This window comes from Colossoma macropomum, unplaced genomic scaffold (assembly GCF_904425465.1).
Source record: "Colossoma macropomum unplaced genomic scaffold, Colossoma_macropomum, whole genome shotgun sequence".
Lineage (NCBI taxonomy): Eukaryota > Metazoa > Chordata > Actinopteri > Characiformes > Serrasalmidae > Colossoma > Colossoma macropomum.
This window is the reverse complement of record NW_023494796.1, coordinates 17,375,437-17,396,727: the sequence shown is the minus strand read 5'-3', so window position 1 is coordinate 17,396,727 and position 21,291 is coordinate 17,375,437. Positions and strand designations below refer to the sequence as shown.

The window sequence follows — 21,291 nt, the reverse complement described above, 5'->3', positions numbered from 1 at the left end:
TTCATGTAATAACTTTCTGTGAGGGAGCTTTTAGAGGTGGACGGCTGGATCCCATTAGCATCACTGTAGACAATTCTGACACAGCGAGTTTTTCTAGAACGGAGCATTTCAGACTCTGAATGACTCTGTTTACATCTTAACCATTCAATTATGTAGAATTTGTGAAAGATTGGTGGATCTCCCCTTTAAGTTTATGTTAGGCTACTGTTTACTTCGGATATGTAGCTCACTTTGGCAAGTTGGTAACAGAATAATAGTCATTGTTCTATAATAATGTCTCCCTGTTTTATTTTTGTTTTAGTTTATTTCACAATTTACATAATTCATATAAATAATTCACAAAATCTGCCTCAATCAATGTTTGAAAGCCGCCGGGAATCGCTTTCTGTTTTCCACCCGCATTTCGACAAAACAAGCTTCTCTGCGCTCGGATTGGCTGGTGATATCCCGCCACTTGCACTAGGATTGGCTAATTTAGAGGACTGCTTGTGAGCTGGAACTACTAGCCAATCGTAGTGCGGTGGCGGGATGCGATCAGCCAATCGTAGTGCGGTGGCGGGATGCGATCAGCCAATCAGAGTGCATGGGAGGCGGGATTAGTCGGAAAACGGGTGGGAAAAACACAACTAAACCCGTCCGCGTGCAGTGGAGCAAACCAAGTTGCCTGCAGGGACAGGGGCCGGGCATCAGAGCCCGGTAACGCCGACAGCTGATCACGCACATCACAGCTTTGGGTTCTCAGGAAAACAGTAAGTGATAATTTTAGACTTTATCGTCTTATTTCTACGATGACATTTGAAGAAGATGAAGATGGTTCTTATTTAAGATATCCTTTACAGACAAATTGTTACCTATATTGGTCTGAGTACAGGTGCAGTAGTTTGGGCTGCGTTCAAAGCCTGCTGTACACACTATAGTAGTGAATGTGCTACCTAGGAATGGTGGAGACTATTTAGGACGGTCCTATGCGATTTTGGACGCAGCCAAGGAGTTGCCATACTCCTCTAGTGTTGAGTTGACCTACACTGTTGAAGCTGAGGACTTGATAATAATTAAATACTACAGACTTCGGCTTTGTATGTGTGAATTCAATGCTGTAGATGTTTGTTCAACACTGTTTCAGCCTAATTGTAGGTGTTAATTCAACACCGTGTTAAAGGGGCACTCCGGCCAAAATAAAAAATATAACCATCGACATCTTCTGTAAACATGGTAACTTACCTCGAACAGTCTAGGAGAGCCCCCTTCTGATGATGTATCGTGAAGGTGGCAGGAACTTTTAAAAAAAAGTACAACTGATTTGATTTTTTTTTTTTTTATTTCGTTAGCTGGTGAATGCAGAAGGAAGCCAGATAGCTGCAGCATTACAGTTTGAAAGCTAAATTGGAGCCATGTAACTATTAAATGTTTTAAAATCTTCATTACAGTGGAGAAAATGAAATACAGGATCACCATTTTCTTAAATATTTTGTTTGACAACTGAGGTTTTAATTCATGTCTTGTTGCTTTAAACACTGGAGATTTTGGTGTGATTATCTTCATACTTAGCATATATTCAGAACCCTTGTGCTTGACTTGATGTATTTATAGTGCTGAGTGGCCTAGATATTCTCTTATCATCAGCTCTTGATGTAGGCTGTCCTTTGAATTGGAACCTGTGTAATGTTGCTTGTGGAAATATTACAGTGTGGACATGTAATATCAGTACTCCGGTAACTCAGTGTTTTAGTCACAGATTGAAAATCAGCTTGTTTTAGTGCAAACTTGGATTTCTAACTGTGCATAGCAAGTATATACATAAGATATAATCACTTTTATCACCCCGGCTTGGAAAATGTCTCTTAATGCATAAATGGTTTTGCTATACAAAAAGGTATGGAAGTAGTTTTATTGATAAAGTCATCAAATGGGAATGTAAAAAGTGATGTGAGAATGACACTGTCCAGTGTGTCCAATAGCAGTGTACTCATTTAGATTGCAGTTTGCAGACCCATCTCAGATTGCAGTTTGATTGTTGCCTGCTGTTGCCATATGGCAACGATGATATTTTATCTTGTTATATAAAACCTCTAGCATATAAACAGGTTTTAATTATAAAAAAGTAATTGTAACTTCCCACAAATTGTGTTTACAGGTTTTTTTCTTGGAGTTGTTTTATAAATATTGAATTGTACACACAATTTTAAAGGACTAAATGCTAGACTTCCACATGTGATGTGTGTGTGTGTGGAAAAATAAGGTACTGACTACCAGGAGGAAGGCATTCAATCGTAGGGGTAAAAGCATACAGATTTACACATAAAGCCTTCAGTTTCACAAAAGAAGTGATAAAAAGTGACTATTGTGTTGTAGTCAGGCGAAAATTCAAAGAACGTTATTGTTGCCGTATGGCAACAGCATTAAATAAAAATTCTAATGGTTCAGTGTTGCACCGATACCAATACTACATCAGTATCCACGCTGATACTGGCATTTAAATACAGTGTGGCTATCGGCAATACAGAATACACATACCAGGAAGCAAATTCTGATGTGCGTGCGCAGCAGTAGATGGAGTTCAGCTGAAGCAAACAACGTGTCGTGATCATGGCTTAAGGCTAGAATCCTAAACAAGACTGTTAATTATAGGCAACACATGTTTGGTTACTTCTGACTGGTCTAAGTAAATTTATAGGCACCTATCGAGTAGGTTAGATAGATTTAGTGTCGATGTTGGTACTCGGCATAAGCAAAACACTGAGGACCAGGTATTGGTACCGGTATATAAAGGGGAAGAGTGGTATCAGTGCATCCCTAAAACAGTTTAAAAATCACCATATAGCTTTTCATAGCCTTTTTAAAATGTAGCAGTGCTGATTTGCTGATCCACTTTGTACGTTCCAACTTGGTCGCAAACTTAAGAGAAACTAAATATCTTGATATGTATCATGTATTGTGAAGTATCATGATGTTTGCCATATCACCCACCCGTTCATGGCTACCATTCATGCTATTCATATAGAGGACGTTAGATATGAGCGCACGATTGGTAAGGAGATCATTATGAGTGTAATCTAATGTAATGGACGTGATCTATCAGGTTCATCGTAGGACTATCAGAACTGACGTCTCTAATGAAAAACACGTCTATGAAACCGCCCACCAGGCTGTAATTTGCTGACTCACTCTAGGGAATTGTCTTGATCTATTCAAACAATGATTGCCTGTGTCACTGACTTGATGAATTAGGCAGCATCTCCAGACATTCCTGACAGATGTTCCTTGATGTTCCTTGACCTTGAAGAACATCATGACCTGTAATTGTCTTCTGCTGACCTATCATGAATAATTCCCTTCAAATGCTTAAATCAAAGAATCAAACATACACAATTTTGTCCTTACAGCAAATGCAGTCGATCAGACACGTTTGGGGTTTGACGTTTGCTTCTTTAGTTTAATGCTGTAGCTGTAAGGTTAATGTAGCAAAAGAAGCCAATTTTAAGCACCAAACGTTACTTGGCTGATCGGCTACGTTAGGGGAAGGGCAAAGTTATGAAAACTATTGCTTTAAAGACAAATTCCACCAAAATTCAATGCATAATTGAATGGTTGAGATGTAAACAGAGTCTTCAGAGTGGTTTGGTGACAAATGGTTTGTTGGTGAAAGGAACTGGGGTCAAGATATTAACAACACAATATAGCCATTTTATTTCACATTTGCTATATGTTTCTGAGAGGGAGATTTTAGAGACACTAAACTCTTCAGACATTTGGTTCCCATCACCACCGGTATGTTTCTCTGGAAACACTCAAATTAATGACTTTGTTTACACCTCAGTGATTGTATTATGCAGAAATTTAGAAAAATAAGTGGAATTCCTCATTAAGATTGGTATTTGGATAAGCGGTGGTGGTCTGCAGCATGACCTATTCAGAGCCTTTAAAATGGCTGAACGCACCATTTAACATGTCATCAGGTTGGCGTGTTGATGGGGGACGCTGTATGTGGTAATTGATTTTGTTTTGGCGGGGGGCCTGGTGGCTTTTAAGGTTAAGTGTATGTAAATTGAGATTGGGCCATTATAAATGATGAGTTTGACCTGAATGTTGTAGGCCCATTAATACCTCACGTGCCTGTCTGGTCTGGTTTCATGTTTCAGACCAGAAGAAGGGTTTAAAGAACTACTCCTATGTTTTCAATGTAATTTCTAAATTTAATGTACCGTTAGCGTTAAACCTTACATTTTTCATATGGCTTTTATTGTTGACATTGTTTGATATGGTCCTTCATCTTGATAACAGCATTCAGCAGAAGCTCTGACATCTTAATACTGTACTGTGCAAAACTCTCCCATTACAGCATCAAATATTCACCATACACTGCTAGTCAGCTTCTATAAATAACCATATAAAAGCATAGCATAGTGCAGCTTCCAGAGCTGCTTTAAAAATGCAGTGGATGCGTCCTTAAGGCTGTTTTCTTCTTTACATAAGAACCCACCCAGTGGCATTGGGCCCACTCTTGTAAATCTTCCTGTACTTTCTCTGCAGAATCGGAAGTGCATTAGTAATGCATGCGGTGCAGTGTTTTACACTGCAGCGTAAGAGGAAGGAAAGCACTTAGCAGCTTAGGCTTGGTGGATCTATATGGAAGAGAAGTAGCTAAATGATCATGCCGCTTTTTTCACTGATCACTATGAAAGGGCACATCATGGAAAAATTCACTCACTTTTTTCTTTTTAGTACAGTTTAAAAATAATTTTGTGGTGTGTTACCTTTCACTCCTTAATCCATACCGTCCATACATGGCATTTAAGCTGCAAAAATGTCATGTGTTGAATTAATTGTTTTAGTTACGTCACAAAAAAACAACACGTTTAGATACTCTGGCCTACAGTAGTTTAGCTTCATCCATTCAGAGTTAAGTTATAAGAAGTCTTTCAGCCCAGACTGCTTTCTGAACAAGGCACAGTACAGGACAGCCATAACAGCGCTCATCTACAGTGCTGTGCAGACGTCAGAGACCACCCACCATCCAGGTTGTTACCAGTGTAAAGTTCAAAAGCCACTGTCTGCCATGGCATAGGTAGATCTGTGAAGGCACCATTAACACTGAAACATACATGTTTTGGAGCAACATATGCTGCCTTCTAGACAACATCCTCTTCAGGGGGCCTCCATACTTATTTCAGCATGACAACGCCAAACCACATTCTGCATGTGTTACAACAGCAGCAACTGCCTGCAGTCCAGACCTGTCTCCAATTGAAAACGTGTGGCACAGCCTGTATAGCAAAGTATGACAATGAAGGTCCCATGCAGTTGTATAGCTGAAGGCTTGTATAATGGAAGAATGGCAAAAAATTCTGCTTTCAAAACTTCAGTGGTGGCTTCAGGAAAGGAAACATTATACAGTGGTAAACATGCTCCTGTCCCAACTTTTTTGGAATTAACTTTGTATTCCATAATCAAATTCCTAAAAAAATTAACTAAGTAGTACTACAATAACTGAATCGAACGTTGAGATTGATGCATTGAATAATTTCCTAAAGAATTGTATGTATGTGTGTGTGTGTGTGTGTGTGTGTGTGTGTGTGTGTGTGTGTGTGTGTATGAAATGCTTGCACATGTTGGAGTTGTAGTCACTCTGCAGTTGACGATGCAGCATGAATGGTTGTTTAGGCTTTGCAAACTATTGCTCATTCTTATTGATTTACTATAGGCTGCAAACGCTTGTGACCTGTTGAGCCCAGAGGCCTTGAGGCTAAGCAGGCACGTGGTTTCTAGTAACCAGTGATGTGATATGAATCAATAGGCAGTTAATTTGATTGGTTGGCACCCTTCCAGTCAAAGAGCGGATGTGCAGGACTCCTGATGACCAACCAATGCCCGAATCTGTCAATAATCTGTATATGGCTGTAACTTTCCCATGCTGACTTTTTGGCTTTACAGCCATGGGTCTGAAACTTTTCAGTGGTGTTCTTTCTGCACCGACCACGAGAGGGTGCTGAAGTTTTACTCAGTGCTGGATATTCTGCTCTATAATCTACAGTCTAGCTCTTTATGTAAATTGACATACTAGGCTTCTATAAAGTGCAATTCCACCAACTTTTGACATATTTTTGAGTTTTTCAGTATAATTCAGTAAACAGAGTCATTCAGAGTGATTTGGTGTGAAATGGTTCATTGTAGAGACTCAGAATTCTTTATAGTGGTGGTGATAGGAACCAGGGGTTGCAATGTCTACAACACAAATATAGCCATACTATTTACTATCCAAAACCACCAGTTAGCCCTCACAGGTCTTCTGAGTTTTATATGGAATGTTGATGGTAAAATAGTTTTAAATCTGAAACAATATATTTTCTTTGCAGACTATTTTGCCTCAAAATGTCCTGCAAGGGCCCCTCCACCATGAATGTGTTTAAAAATGTGTTTTAGGTCAGAAAGGTTTGAGGGTTTTAGGTCTTGGGCATCAGGCAGAGTATTTGTAACAGTTTTGTGCAAAAGCTATATGTATAGTAGCTTTTAGAGGCATTAAACAAAGCCATTAAAAAGGTGAGGACCTCTTAAATCTAGTGGATGTATCTTATATCTCAGTTTGGGTTTGTTGTATGAACAATCTAAGATTATTTGACTTATTTCTATCTTTTCATAGTTTTCATAGTTTTATCTTATGAAATTGCCAGATAATTTTGCTTTTTTCAAGAAATAGTGCTTCAAATATGAACATATCTGCCAGCAGAATAAGACAATTTCACTGCATGAAATTACTTAAAGTAAGTCAAAAATTATAGAAATAAATAATCTTAGTACTTTCATAGAACATTCTTCTTAAAATGGAAGTTTGGAGAAGCTTTTAGTATGTTTTAGTAAGATTCATGTATGTTCACTGGTGGTTTTGCAGAGTAAAAAAAATGTTTGCATTGTAGACATTGTGACTTCTGGTTCCTATCACCACCACTGTAAAGAAATCTGAGTCTGTACATTTCTCTACAATAAGCCATTTCACATTAAACCACTCTGGATGACTTTTTTTATGCCAAACTGATTGACTTTAGAAAATTTAGAAAAGTTAGTGGAATTCTCTTTAAAGTTATATACATTATATTTTTTCATTCAGTGATTATCAGCATTTCTAAATGTGGCACAACAGTTATTCTTGTCTGTTTGGTCCATAATCTCCATGGCACACAAGCAAAGTTCCTCTTATTCTCTTCACATCAGCCTAGGAAAAAGTTATTAATCTCTCTCTCTCTCTCTCTCTCTCTCTCTGTCTCTGTCTCTCTCTCTCTCTGTCTCTCTCTCTCTCTGTCTCTCTCTCTCTCTCTCTCTCTCTCTCTCTCTCTCTCATTTCCTTAACTATTCTCTCAGTCATCATGCATGCACAATCACAAGAACAGTACACTAAGCTTCTAGAGGAACAGGACGTTTGGGAAGGAAATCCTTCATCAGCTGTAAAACAAGCAAAGTGCTTCTGAAGCTTTCATAGGTGTATCAGTTTATACTCAAATTACAAGATGTAAAAAAGCAGCGCCTTCATTCCAGGAGGCTTCAACGTTGCAAGAGTTTCTTCTTCTGTATGTTTTCATTGCTTCCAAAGCATTAACGGTGATGCCATTAAAGGGCCTATAATTTACATTTATGTTGCATTTTATTGTTTTATCTACCAAATCAATTATTTGTCAACCTCTCTATATCATTTAGATTTATACAGACTCCATAGAACACCCAGCATTACAGGGTGACTCACAGCAGTGCATGCACCATATTTCTCCTCATTAATTCTACTTTCAGTTTTAACAAGAAAATCTTACATAGTGCTGCTTTAACTAAACCTGTAGATATTCTGTAACTAGTACATTTGGGATGTGTGTGTCACGTCTGTAGAATATTAGTGGAGCCTCCTTTAAAAAACAACCATCCTGGAGGATTCTGAAGTTTGTCATTATTTGTGAGATTAAGACCCCCATGGGCCCCTGAGTGCTCTAAGGCCCACGTAACCTCCTACTATCACTAGAGGCATCCACAATTCATGCGTGCACGCGTACACGTTATGAACATCGACTGCAACTGGTATGTTGTAATAGTAAATTAAGAATGGCCCAAACAGTCCTGGGTCCTGGGTTAAATCATATTGCCATGGTGAGCATTAAAAAGTTTATGGACCTTTTATCTTACCTTTGATGACTTTGTGTGTTAAGTAACACATTTGCTTTGACAGTTTCAGTGAAAGATCATGGTTAAGTACCAAATTTGCAAACCACTTATGCAGGAACTTTTTAACACAATCTTTGTTTTTGGCTAACACATACCCTTCCCTGTCAGTATGTGAAGTGATAGTGTGCTGCTAAAGTTTTGCTGAGGTAAGAGCTGTGTTATGTAGCACATTGCTGTGAGTGCTTGTCAGTAAATCATGTAACTTTTCCTGATTAGATATGTTTTTGCTCTACCAGCATGGCTGTACTGGTAGACAAGCATACCAGCATCCAAAAGACAACATATCCTGGTTTGCCAGAGATCAGCATAATAACTATCCAATGCTGCTGACCATCATACCAGCATCCAAAACATGACATATGCTGGTTTTGGTGGTGACCGGCATACTAACTTCCATTGCTACAGACAAACTGGTTTTACTAGTAGGTAAGCTGGTCACCGGCAAAACCAGCATATGTGGTGTTCTGGATGCTAGTATGCTGTTCATATCATATTATAAACCAGCACCAGACCCTAATAAACCAGCTTACACAAGCATGGTACATGTTGGTATATTCTGTTTTTTCAGCAGGGATATATACTTCCATTGCTGCTGACCAGCATCCAAAACACATGTCCTGGTTTTGCTGGTGACCAGCCACGCTGGTCGATGCTGGTTTTTCTAGCAGGTTAAAGATCTCTTGATCCAAACTGATTGGATTGTGTTCCTGAAGGAAATCTGAAAGCTGTAAATCTCTCTCTTTCCTTCTCTCCACTTCCTGTTTCTCTGATGATGGTGCCCTTCGGGGATTCCTGCGTCACTGAATCACTGTTTACAATGCACGCAACTCTGGGCCTGTATCTCAGCAGTCTGCTAACAGGCTGAGGGCGGCTTGAGCTTTGGGCTCAAGAAGAGGGAATTGTCTTTTAAAGAGTTTGTTGTTCACTGTTATTGCCTTGTAATGATGCTAGTTCTTGTAATATGGTTAGGTTTGACAGAAAGATCAGTCATTTGCTCTTTATTTCATTGTTTTCAGTATTGTTCCTCTGTTTGTGTCTGTATGTACGTAAAGCTCCAGAGGCCTGATGATAACTCCAGGACGATTATTCAGTTTCCCACACTGCCTCAGTATGACTCAGCAAATCTTGTCTGTTTGATAATGCTGAGGGATTTGAATCAGAACACTGCTTCTGTAGTTCACCCAGCTCACCGTTTAAACAAGTGTCAAGCATTGTCATCATTGTGAAGAGAAGCTACATGTCACTGTTTTATCTTTTCTTGAGATGCTGGAGACTCTGGAAAAGAGCAGAGACTTGCAAGTGGCCCTAAAGACTAAGTTAAAGGGACATTCCAGACTAAAACTTGTATTTAAAATGTTAGTTTTTATGTTATGCAATGTTCAGTAGAGCAGCGTTCTGTATCCCTCATTTAACAGAATTTGCGGTTTTGTGTTTTCTTCCATCAGTGTTTTCTCACTACAATACCCAGCATGCATGCAAACCTCCAATCCCCTACAGTGATAATGAAATCAAGTGATGTACCACTAACGTAGAGGCTCATAAATACAGATGTGATATTTAGCTTCCTAGCAGTAACATTTAACTACCTAGCCTTCTTTGTGCATTAGCCTTAGAAGGGTGTTTCCTAGTCTTTTAACCAGAAAATCTCGCTCTCAAGACACCACTGTATGAGGCAAGTAGACATGTTTGACAAATGTAGCTATGTTTATGTTTTTCATTTTGGTCGGAATGGCTGTTGAAGAGGCCTAAATCATGAATAACTGAATTTTCTAACAAAAGATTTCGATGTGTAATGTAAATATTGTTAAAGTTGTGAAATGTAGCATTCACCCCCCCCAGGTCATGCAGCCCATATATGGAAGCCAAAACAGCCTGTTTTGAAATGTGTTTGTGATGTCACAACCACATGACTCAGCCTACAGCAGTTTAGCCTCACCCATTCGCTCACTGAAGTGATATGAAGTGTTGTTACTGCAGACAGTCTGCAGCAAAGTTATTGGACTGGATTAAACGTACTGTTCCTAGATGCAAATGTGTCATTTCAGTTTTTCAAGGATCCAGACCTCTGAAAGGAGTGGCTAAAGTTTATTTTGACTCGTGAAGCCAGTCAGGACAGAGGTCATTTACATATACTAGTCTTAAAGGCCCAGCAGCAAAAACAATAGTCTGTTTAATTCTAAGCGATAAAGATAGATTAGATAATAAGTTACGACTGATTTTGGTACATAAACACAAACATTAAAAGTGGCTATAAAATAAAAGGATTTTAAATGTTGCACATCTGAATGACTTCCAGATTTTATTGGGTTATAAACACAAAATCTTGAAACAAACATTTTTTTTTATTCAAATTCCAAAAGCAACTGACAGTGAAACATTTAGAACCTTCATCATGTAAGCACTTGCTGAAGTAGCCAGTTGGTAGGCAAAGTATACAGGGTTCAAATTGATAAAGAATTGTTTGCATTGCAATCAGAAGGAGTTATTTGGATATGATTTTTATGCTTTTAAGGCCTGTATTGGATATGAAAAATGTTTAATTTAATTGTCCATCAGATATAACCCTGGACTACATATATTCAGTTCTTGCGATGAGCCCCCAGCACACTTTGTATTGACTTAATTAAAAGCCAGACAGAAATGGTCAGGATTATCTCATCTGATTATTTCAAGACGTCTGGCGCTTAACCACAGACAGCCCAAGTAATCATGCATGAGGTAACCTGCTAAGACAAAAACACACAGTTTTCTTCCATGTCTTTCTGTTTGGTTTGTTTTTATGTGATTATACATCATTGTAGATGTTGGCATCCTTCTGTAGAGCTGCTCCAGCGACGTAGCTGTGGGGGTGCCTGGATTCCCAATTAGAATCGAGGCCTCCCAGATTTCTGCATTCTGCATCCTTGGTTCCGTGCCACTATTGGTCGTGTATCGTCACAGTTTATACACCAGCTCGACAATATGGACCAGAATGATGTTTCTTTTTTCAACACCAACATGTAAACACAGCATTACCCTGCTTGTTAGGCCTGTGGTTAATCAGCTTTTGTCACTGCGGTATTCTGTTAGTTGTTATAGTAACTAGGCAGTTGATTGTGAGGTCAGCAATCATGTGCTGTGTTTACAGTTTCAAGTTTTACCTCTCAGGCTATGGTAGCTATAATGATGTAGGCTAGTTGGTGGTGATCAACCTTACTGTGGTAGTGTTTTTGGGACATAATGCTTCCAAGCTGCACCCACCTGCCTATCGGGGCCCCCCTAAAACGAAATTCCGGCATCGCCACTGAACTGCTCATATAATAGCAGGCCTGTCTGGGAAGTAAACTGGAGGATCTGTTATATAATGTCAGTAGGGAACTCTCAGTGCCTTCAAGGCCTTCAGGGAAGGCCTAATTATTTCTGTGAAAAAAACAGATGTCTCTAAATTTTAGTTCATATTATTTAATAAAATGTCACTGTTCAAGAAAATAAGTATCTCCAAAATTGCAGCTTTACAGGAGAAGGCAAAACGTCCTTTGCTTCTAATGTAAGTTAACACAGAAAGATTTTATTCTAAGCTATTTTGAAGCATTTCTGTTTTAATCATGAAATTTGCACACAATGTAAAGAGCAGCTGCTGTGATCAAATGATGTACAAAAATGACAAATGAAAAAATAGAGATACTTGTTATTTTTCTTTGAGGACAGCAATGACAGTCATGATACTTGTATTTAAATACTGATACTGATAAATACAGATTTTGAGTTAATCAATAGTAATCAAATTCACCATCATTTTGCATTTCATCATTTATTAGGAAGTAATACAAAATGTTACACTTGACATGTGTTACTCAAGAACACATTGTTTCTGTTTTACAAAACAGCCATAAGAATTTTGCAGAAATGTGGGACGTATGCATGGCCAAAAATATTCAGACACCCCTTCTGATTAGTGAATTCAGTTAGTTTGAGGTGCATGCCTAGAAAAGCATTGCCAATAGGGGCAGCTACACATGAGCCTAAGGTCACCATGTGCAGTGCCAAGCGTTGGTTAGAGGGGAGTAAAACCAGTGGAACTGCATTCTCTGGAGTGATGGAGCTCCACCGAGTATGGGAGCTATATACACCTGTATGTATGTGCGTGTGTGTGTGTGTGTGTGCGTATATGTGTATGTATATGTGTATATATATGTGTATGTATGTGTATATATATATTATATATATATAGTTTTCTGTTAATCCCCTTGATTTCAGAAGAAACGGTGGATGAGCAGGTGTCTACAAACATTTAGACATATGGAGCAGGTTTGCTTCACATCATAAGCATTCTTGTTTCATTATTTACAACTGTTCAGAATTACCATCCCTCCATTGTGGTGCATTTCAGGTCACCCTGCCTGTTCTGACACAGGTCGAAATTCGTATCAACACGGCCCCGCCCAAACCCTCAGAGACGCCCCGTGATTGGACAGATTTAGGCGACTTCAGGAAGCCCCTCCCCCTCGGCGCTCGAGCTTTTTGACAGCTCGTATGTTGGCGTAGAGACGAGCCGTTAGGCAAAGAGTTAGTGACGGGCTTTCTGGTTTTATTTGCTTCTTTTTTTAAAAGAGAAGAGGATGAAAGCAGTCATGGAGTTCACGTAAGTGTTTAAAAACGTTTTAAGAAAAAACTGGGGAAAGGGAGAGCGACGGAGGGGAGCGCTGAGGCTGAGGCTGGCGTCAGGTTTGACCGTTTGATTGTTTGAAGATGGACGCATTTCAGCTTTTTTTGCCCTTAGAGTGTTTTGCTTGAAAGTGACAGTGCAAGTCGTTAATTCGCTGTTTTTCCCTGAGCTTTAACAACAGAATGTGTACGTTATGTCTTCAGTTTGTCCCCATGGATCCTGTTTTATGCAACAGGCTCTTTCGCTCCGACAACTTTGGGGCTAAAGAGATGAAACGGCCCGTTAGTGTGTCGTTTGGATGTCATAGAGAACAGGAGAGCGAGTGTCTTGGGCAGATGTTTCAGAGTGTGGATTTAAAGAGGAATTCTACTGGTCTTTCAGTATAATTCAATTACTGAGGTGTAAACAAAGTCATTCAGAGGGGTCTGATGTAAAATGGTTCATTGTAGAGAAACTTATTGACTCAGATTTCTTTACAGTGGTGGTGAATGGAACCAGGGGTCACAATTGGATCACAAATATAGCTAATTGGCTATTTTATTTACTACCCAAAACCACCAGTGAACAAACACAAGTCTTCTGAGTTTTTACATAGAGGTAAATCTGGAAAAATGAACTTTCTTTGGGGACTACTTTGCCTAAAAACGACCTACATGTACCCCTCCAACATGAATGGCCTTTTAAAAATAGATGTTTTAGGCCAAGTCCTTTCCTTAAAACTTGAGTCAATGTCTTCGATGTGAGGCAGCATATTCTTAATCATATAATGTAATTTTCTTAATTTAATGGTTCATGTATTAGATATATTTGTAGTGCACATACAGATGTGTCTGTAAGTATGGGTTGTATGTATGTATGGGTTTCAGCCTGCATCACCATCTACTACCACATTCACAGCAATCATCACATGCAGTTCATCTTCTTGATATCCTTATATGACCTTCTTAGTAAATGGCTACCACTCCTCAAGTTAGTAAGAGTGGAACAATTTTAGTACAGTATAGATACTTAAAACTGTTTTGCCCTCACAGCATCTTTCATTTACTGCCTTTCCCCGAAAATGGTGAAACATGAAGAAATTTAAACAGTAACCTAATTGTTGTTAAAGTCAGGGTAAATTGGAAATTGCAGTGCATCTTTCTTCCGTACTGTGGTGTGTTTCTCAGTGATATGTTGCATTAGTAAGGGTCCCCGAGCTACCTGAGCATTTTCTCTTCATGATAGGTGAGGGAGGTAAAATGTGACAGTATTTGTTAATATTATTTTTCTGTGCCTGTTGTTGCACTGTGACATTATAAAACCTCAGAAGAAGTTTTAGATGCGAGTGTAAGCCACTACACCTGTATCAAAGACCAGAATTTTGTCCTTTACATGGTATAGTATGACAGCTCATGCTTGACATGGCCAGGGATATGAGCTAATGACCAAAAAGGTCCATTTTGATTGATGCTTGATCAAGTTGACCTTGATGCATAGTGTCAGATAATGAGTTTTGCATATATATCATTGTGCTTTTGTGACATTTCAGTTTTGGGTGATTGAAAATGGAGACATGCTATGTAAGGTTTTACATTAGGTAGTTCAGGTATTGTATCGTTTACAGCTCAGTTGCCTTGTTTTGCAAGATTGCTGTTTTGCACAAGGACATTCTACTTTACGATCTTTTGTTTTGCTTTTGTTTCTCTGAGCCAGTCCACTAGGTAGTATATAATTAGAGCTGTGCAGAATCTGGTCTCGCAGGGCCAGATGTGATATTGTAATGAGAGTACATGTCTGGAGACTTGTTAAACTTATGGTGTTGGATTGCTGTGAGAGCCACTGCAAACAAGGGTATGCTCCATTTAACTAGCGAAACGCTTTCATTGACTAATAGAACTGTTGTTTACTGTGTGTATTGTGTTTTTTGTACACATGACATACATCTCTGTACTTTACTGGATTTTTTGGGGGTGGTTTTCTGCAGTGCTAACTTACATTACATCCATGGGCTAATGACAGGCTTACTGTCCATTGGACAGTGTTGATGAGCGCCTTTTCTGAGCTCTGCCTTCGTAAGGCTTTGAATTTGTTTAGAAAATTCACATTCAGTTTGTTCCCACCCTAATAAGTCTACCTTTCCACCCACATTTAGCCCAGACTCATCATTGTGCCCAGACGTTGCTGTTATGAGATCACAAATGTTTCCTTGAAACTATGCAGAATCAAGAGATTAACAAATAAAGTGTTGATCAATCTGACAGTTTTTCCTTTTGCCAAAATATAATCAGCCACGACATGTTTGGTGTCTGAAGTTTGCTTCATTATTTTTGCATCTGAGCTACAACGATATAACAAGTCATCCAAAAATACATAGGATTCCATTACTTGTTAGCTACGTTAGCCTTGTAGTTCCAGTGCAAAACTAAAAAATGCCAATTTTGGACACCAATCTACATTTGGAGCGAAAAGAATCAACAACATTTAATCTAAGAGATTTTTTTTTTTAGCCATTGCTTTAACCCTTTAAAATCCCAGGCTTAATATATACTAAGGCCTATTATTCAGTAACTACAGGGACTCCAAAGGAAACTGGTTGAGCTATTCTTAGGTTATAAAAGCATGTGGGCCCTGGCCTTTTGAAGTGTTAAAGCATTTTAGGGTCTAAAATCTTTAGCATTGTTTTTAAATTAGTCGTAATTCATTTTAACTCCACACCCTTGTCCATGGCCTTTTGAGTGTGGTTAGAAAGGAGTCCCCCAGTTTCAGTGAGCACTGCATGCCCCACGTCCTGGTGTGCGAGTGGAGGTTATCAGTAAGTCCAGACTGCAGTCTGACGCCCATGCAAGGAAAATTTAGTGCTCAGATATGACAAAGTGTGTGCGTGTGTGGTCGCACTGTTCATGACGTTAATCTTGAAGACAGTAATGGGGATCTCAGACGTACTCCCCAGGGGCTGACCATAAATCAAACCAGCATTTAAATTCAATATATATTCTGTAAATAAAACACATTTATAATATCCGGACACTTTGCTTCATATTTTGTTCTTGAATACATTGCCATTATTTAGCTAAGTTATTTATTATTTCTTATTTTCTCCTCCAGAGAGGCTGGAATAGATGCACTTGTAGCTGCAAAATATTGCAGGATGAATTCCATACTCTGTCATCAGTGTGTCTTTTCATAGTTACCCAGGAAGCAGATAGGCCCACTAGCCTGATTTACATACATGACGGAAGGAAAGCAGGCAGGGACACATAGTATTTTTAGTTCTTCTGAAATGAATGTGTCTATAACTCGTACTTCTCTCTTTTAATACTGTCCCATTAGTTTTTAGACTGGTATTAACATGTGGGTTGGGACGTTGCATGTAACTCCAGTTAATGCTGGTGGACCTTTTCTACAATATTTAGCAGCAAATATATTACTTTTCTGAATGGGATCAGTTTGACCAATAACTAGATTGGTGAGTGATTCAGTCTGTCATTTAACTCTTCTTTTGGACATCTACTATGCTCATACCTGTTCAATAATTTTGCTGCAGTTTCATTATGGATATTCTGCTCATGTTACAGTAGATTCAGCAGCAGCTTGGCAGCGTATCGCTGTAGCTGTGAAAGGACAGCATGCATGCATTTACTCTAATGGCCTTCTCCAGTGAAAGCTGTAGGCCTAGTGCATATCGGACATGTGTCAGAAAGTAGCGGTACAGCTGTGCTGCATTAGTGAATGTCTGCTTTACTGTCCTGATTGGACTCCCTGTTAAGACCAGGGTGAGGTCATAGGATCAGCTAATGACCTCACCACCAATGGAATTCTGTTTCTATGGTAACATAGCCTGGCTACTGTTGCATCATCATTACGCTTATCTTGCTGTGTGCTGTAATAGTGGTGACTTATGACTTGTCTTTGTTAGCTATGCTGCAACTATAGAAACAGGAAATCTGTTCTATTTTGATTATGTGGTGACAATACTGTGCCACATTTTATGAAATGTACTTTCACTTTGAGTCACTAGATGTTTTTCTCTGGGGTTTCAGGCTGCTTTTGCTGTTAATGTCCAGCTTTCTCTGTTTTTCTTTGTGTTACTCTCCAGTGCTCACATGCACTTCACATGCACTTTACAGTTGTAAATCCACCTTATGCACATATTTAACATCTTGTTGTGGCTGCTACTCATACCAATAACTAATAATATGATCTGTAATGCATACACTGTATGTCCAAAAGTTTGTAGACCAATCTAATAGACTCATTCAGTGTTTCTTCTGAAATCAATAGTATTAATAGGGACTTTGTCTCACCTTTGCTGCAAGAACAGTCTATACTCTGCTGGGAAGGATTTACACTAGATGTTGGAACATTGTTATGAGGATTAGTGAGGTCAGCTACTGATGTTGGATAGTCAGTTCTGGATCACAAACTCATCCCAAAAGTATTTGATTGTGTTCCGTAACTCCAAAGAACACGGTTCCTCTGCTTCACATCCCAATGCTGGGAGGCTTTGTACCCCTTATCCAAAAGTTAGCATTAAGAATGGTGATCATAGACTCATAGAATGCTAAACTATAGTTGTAATCAGCTGTAATCCCATTAACAGATTGGAAAATGTAATTTTTATTGGATAATATATCAGCTATTAACCTTTTAACTAATCAAACTCTCTATTTGAGTCTTGGCTCTTTTCAGCGTTTTCAGCATGCTTATGCTTCCTTATGCTCTTAGGGAGGTTTTCCCTGCCACTGTTGCTCTTGGCTTGTTCATTAGGGGCCTAGACTGTAGCCCTTTTAAAGCTGCTTTGGGACAATATAAAAAAGCACTGTACAAACAGAAGTCAATTATAAGCTTTCCTGAGTTGATTAAAAGGGAAGGGGGAAGGGCAGACAGCAAGGGGTCAAGAGACAGCGCCACAACCATGTTGTGTGATTTAGCGAACATGATGGGGGTTGGGTGGATGGTAAAGGTTAAGCATGCATGGAAGAGAGAAAGAGAGAGATAGAGTTCACTCATCAGTCTCTTTTTTTGCTAATATGAGCTCGTCCCTGTCATCATAAAAACCACTGGTGTCTTTAATTCGGCAGCCTGATGGGCGCTTTTGTTCACATGACTGGGTTCAGGTCGTCACATAAAAGTGTCCAGTGTGCCCTGGATTACTTTTACTTATTTGGTTAAAATTATTTTTTTCTGGCTAAATTAGCCAAAAAAATCACTACATGTTCTTCAGATGGCCAAAACAACAATTTTGTCTTTTAAATGAAACAATCTAAGAAAATAAACATATTCAATCAATTTTGATTTTCCAGTTGGCTTTTAGGTTGCAGTGTGTATGGCAGTGAGATTACCTTTAAGAATGAATGAGAAGTTTATGTTTTTACTATATTCTTTAATTTATTAAATGAATAAACACATAAACATAGTAATATTTAAGGATTTAACCATTTCAAGACAGTACTAGTACAAAATTAAAAAAATGAACATTTCAATGAAATTAATGAATGAATGTAAAATTGCATAGCAATCTTGGTTTCTTCCAAAGTTCTCTCATTTATCGTGTTTCATGGGAACCACTGTCAATGACCAGAACTGCATCCTGTCAAACTGAAGTGGGCAGGTGGGAGGAGGGGCTTATGCTACACTTACCCATGTTTAAATGACTGGGCTTTTTTCTTTCGCTTAGAAAGTTGCTTTAAAAACAGGGGTTGCAATTTTGGGGTTTCATTTGTTTGAACTCAGTAAAGTTCAGTTTATCTGGGCCAAACTAATGTGGCGTACAATCAGAGCTCTGTAGATGTGTTTTTTAACACAAACATATCAAAAATCAAATTGGAACCTTAGAATTGAAAAACATATCATACCTGAAAAGATGAATATCCTTTCACGCTATGCAATTTGAATAATACCAAAGTTCTCTCATTTTGAAAGAAATGTGAAACATTAGACCAAATAAGGGAGGCCTGAATACTGTTTGAGCAGTGTTGTAAGAGTTCGGCAGGTTATGTTTCTACAATTGCAACTGATTAAGCTGTTTTTTTTTCTGTATGGGAGTGGATGAATTGTTGACTTAAACGTAGCATTTTCCATAAAGTGTAGTTTCCATTGGTTTCAGAGTGGGAAGACAAAAATGTTAGTCATTTGCCTGACACATTATGCTAATTATGGTGATTTTCATGGCCAATTACAGCACAGGAACCACTGCTGTTGCCTGGAAACAGTGTGTAAGCCGTCTGTCCTCCTACTTGTCACTCAGCTGAAGGAGTTTAAATGGTTATTCCGTCATCTTTGAGTGACAGGGTGTATTTTTTATGCTGTTGCTAAATATATGTTTGAAGTGGACAGGTTCCTTTTTAGCCCTATGCTTATGCTCAAGGCATGTCAAAGAGTGATGGATAAGTGAGGTTAGATGTTCAATGCTTGATTCATTTCATCTGTTAGGGAGTTGCTTCCTTGTACAGACACTGCGTGTGTTTTGTAGGCCTGCACGAGTCTCCACTCTGACTATAAGATCAGAGTTGGATCCAAACCAACAAAACCGCGCCAACAAGGGAAGAAGCTCAGCCAAACCATCTGAAGTGTTTGTGGGTGCACGTGAACGCATGTGTCAGTGTATTTCTGTCTTCTTCACTAAATTGGTTCTTCATGCATTAGAATTCTGTCAGCTGTTACTATGTATTTTACAGTGAGGAGTCAGGGTGGATGATTATAGTGTTATTCATTATGGAGAGTCTACTGAGTTACAGTTTTACAGTGCGCACAGTTTAAACAGGTTCAACGGAGTAGTACTAGTCTACTGGGAGTTGCACAAGACGGTCTGTAAACACTGCCTGTTATCACCTACTCTTTGTGTGCTTTTTGTCCTGTGCGTGTTCCATTATGTCTTCTCTGAAAAGGTATATGTCAAACAATAACTGTTCATTCATGCTAACGCCTAATGATTTAATGTAAAAAAAAAAAAAGTGGGTGCTATGCACATTGACCTGACCAATCTATTAATTAGTCAATAACATGGGTCAATATTGAGGCCCACTGATACTTCGGTATCTACTGTGCATACAGTACAATACAGTACTGTGCAAAAGTCAATGAAAATGGCCTTTAGTACAGGTTATTCATTTTCACACTATATGGCCACAAGTATATGGACACACCTCCATTGTTAACAGCTGTATAAAATCAAGCATATAGCCTTGCAATCTCTGTAGACAAACATTGTCTGTAGAATGGATCATACTGAAGAGCTTAGCGACATGTCATGGGATGCCATCTGTCAGGTTGTTGAAATTTCTGTCTTGCTAGATGTACCCCGGTCAACTGTAAGTGCTATTGTTATGAAATGGATGCATCCAGGAGCAACCAGCTTGATGTCCAACAAACCTATATAGGTGTCCACATACCTTTGGCCACATACTGTATTTCTGAAGAGATTAGATAGATATAAGGTAATCTGACTGCACAAGGTAGTGCAAAGTCAAAGTAAAATCATTGAAAAAAGGTGAAAATGGGACTGACAACCATACAAGACCTGGTAGACTAGCAAAGCTGTTGCTGATTTAGGATCAGCATCTCTCACAGTTAATGGTGTAATATTAAAACATGTGTTACTATTTTAATAATAAATTCACGCATTGGTCCTGAGACTTGTGCAATTCTGTGTAATTTCATGTCCAACTTGAAATTTCTCACGCATTTTTACCAAACTACCCACCAATTAATCTGAACGCTGATAATTTTTCCTACTGCTGCTAAAATTCCACTAATTAAAAGCAAGATAAGAGAAAAAAAGAGGGTAGAAAAAACAACTTCAGGAAACACACAACAAACGGATGATAACTAAAGGAAAACTGAACATGAAGAATAACTGATATAGCTGATGATTACACACAGCAGCACAGTTTATGCAGCAAAATGAACACGGTTCTTTCTTACATACAAGCTCAACAATAACCAGTGCTAAAAGCAGGCTCTTCTTATCTATTTTCACTGTGTGGTTAGCTTTGAGATCCGTGCCTATCAAATACAACCAGGCGAAGAAAGAGACAGTGCTGCACCCAGCTGCGGTGCCAAGACTGCTGTCGTGGATGAGCACGACAAATTTGCAGGTGGGCTGAACCTCTCACACAACTTCACTCTTGCAAAGTTCCTGGACCTCTTTCGCACTCTAAACTTTCGTTTCCCCTTCATGTTTGCTTACACAGATTCTGCCGTATTAGGCACTCAATGGAAAAGGATATAGAGATATATTCACTGAGGCGTTTGCTAAGCGTCATTCAAACACTGCCTTTAATCCACATATCAGTCCTCCCTACAAATATCTTCAAAATTTTGACGTCCTCACTGCTAATACTTCTCCTACCAGCATAATGAGAAGCTCTTTAGCACCGGAACTAGCTTGGCATTTAAGGTTGTGTTGGTGGCTCCGAAGAAAGTAATGCTTAGCAAAACCCTCACAGTTATAGTTATTTGTAAAACAG

General features: G+C 38.9%; 1 protein-coding gene across 2 annotated transcripts in view; it reads left to right on the top strand.

Annotated features, from left to right (window-relative positions):
• The first annotated feature begins 673 nt into the window (after positions 1-673).
• The window catches only part of trim2a (tripartite motif containing 2a), a 52,625-nt gene continuing 32,007 nt past the window's right edge, over positions 674-21,291 (top strand). The window contains exon 1 of one of the 2 annotated variants that reach the window (XM_036582989.1): positions 674-749. The gene's annotated coding sequence lies outside the window, so the exon portion shown is untranslated. Of the gene's footprint in view, positions 750-12,692; positions 12,821-21,291 lie in introns of those variants that run through there. The other variant, XM_036582988.1, reaches the window with a different exon arrangement.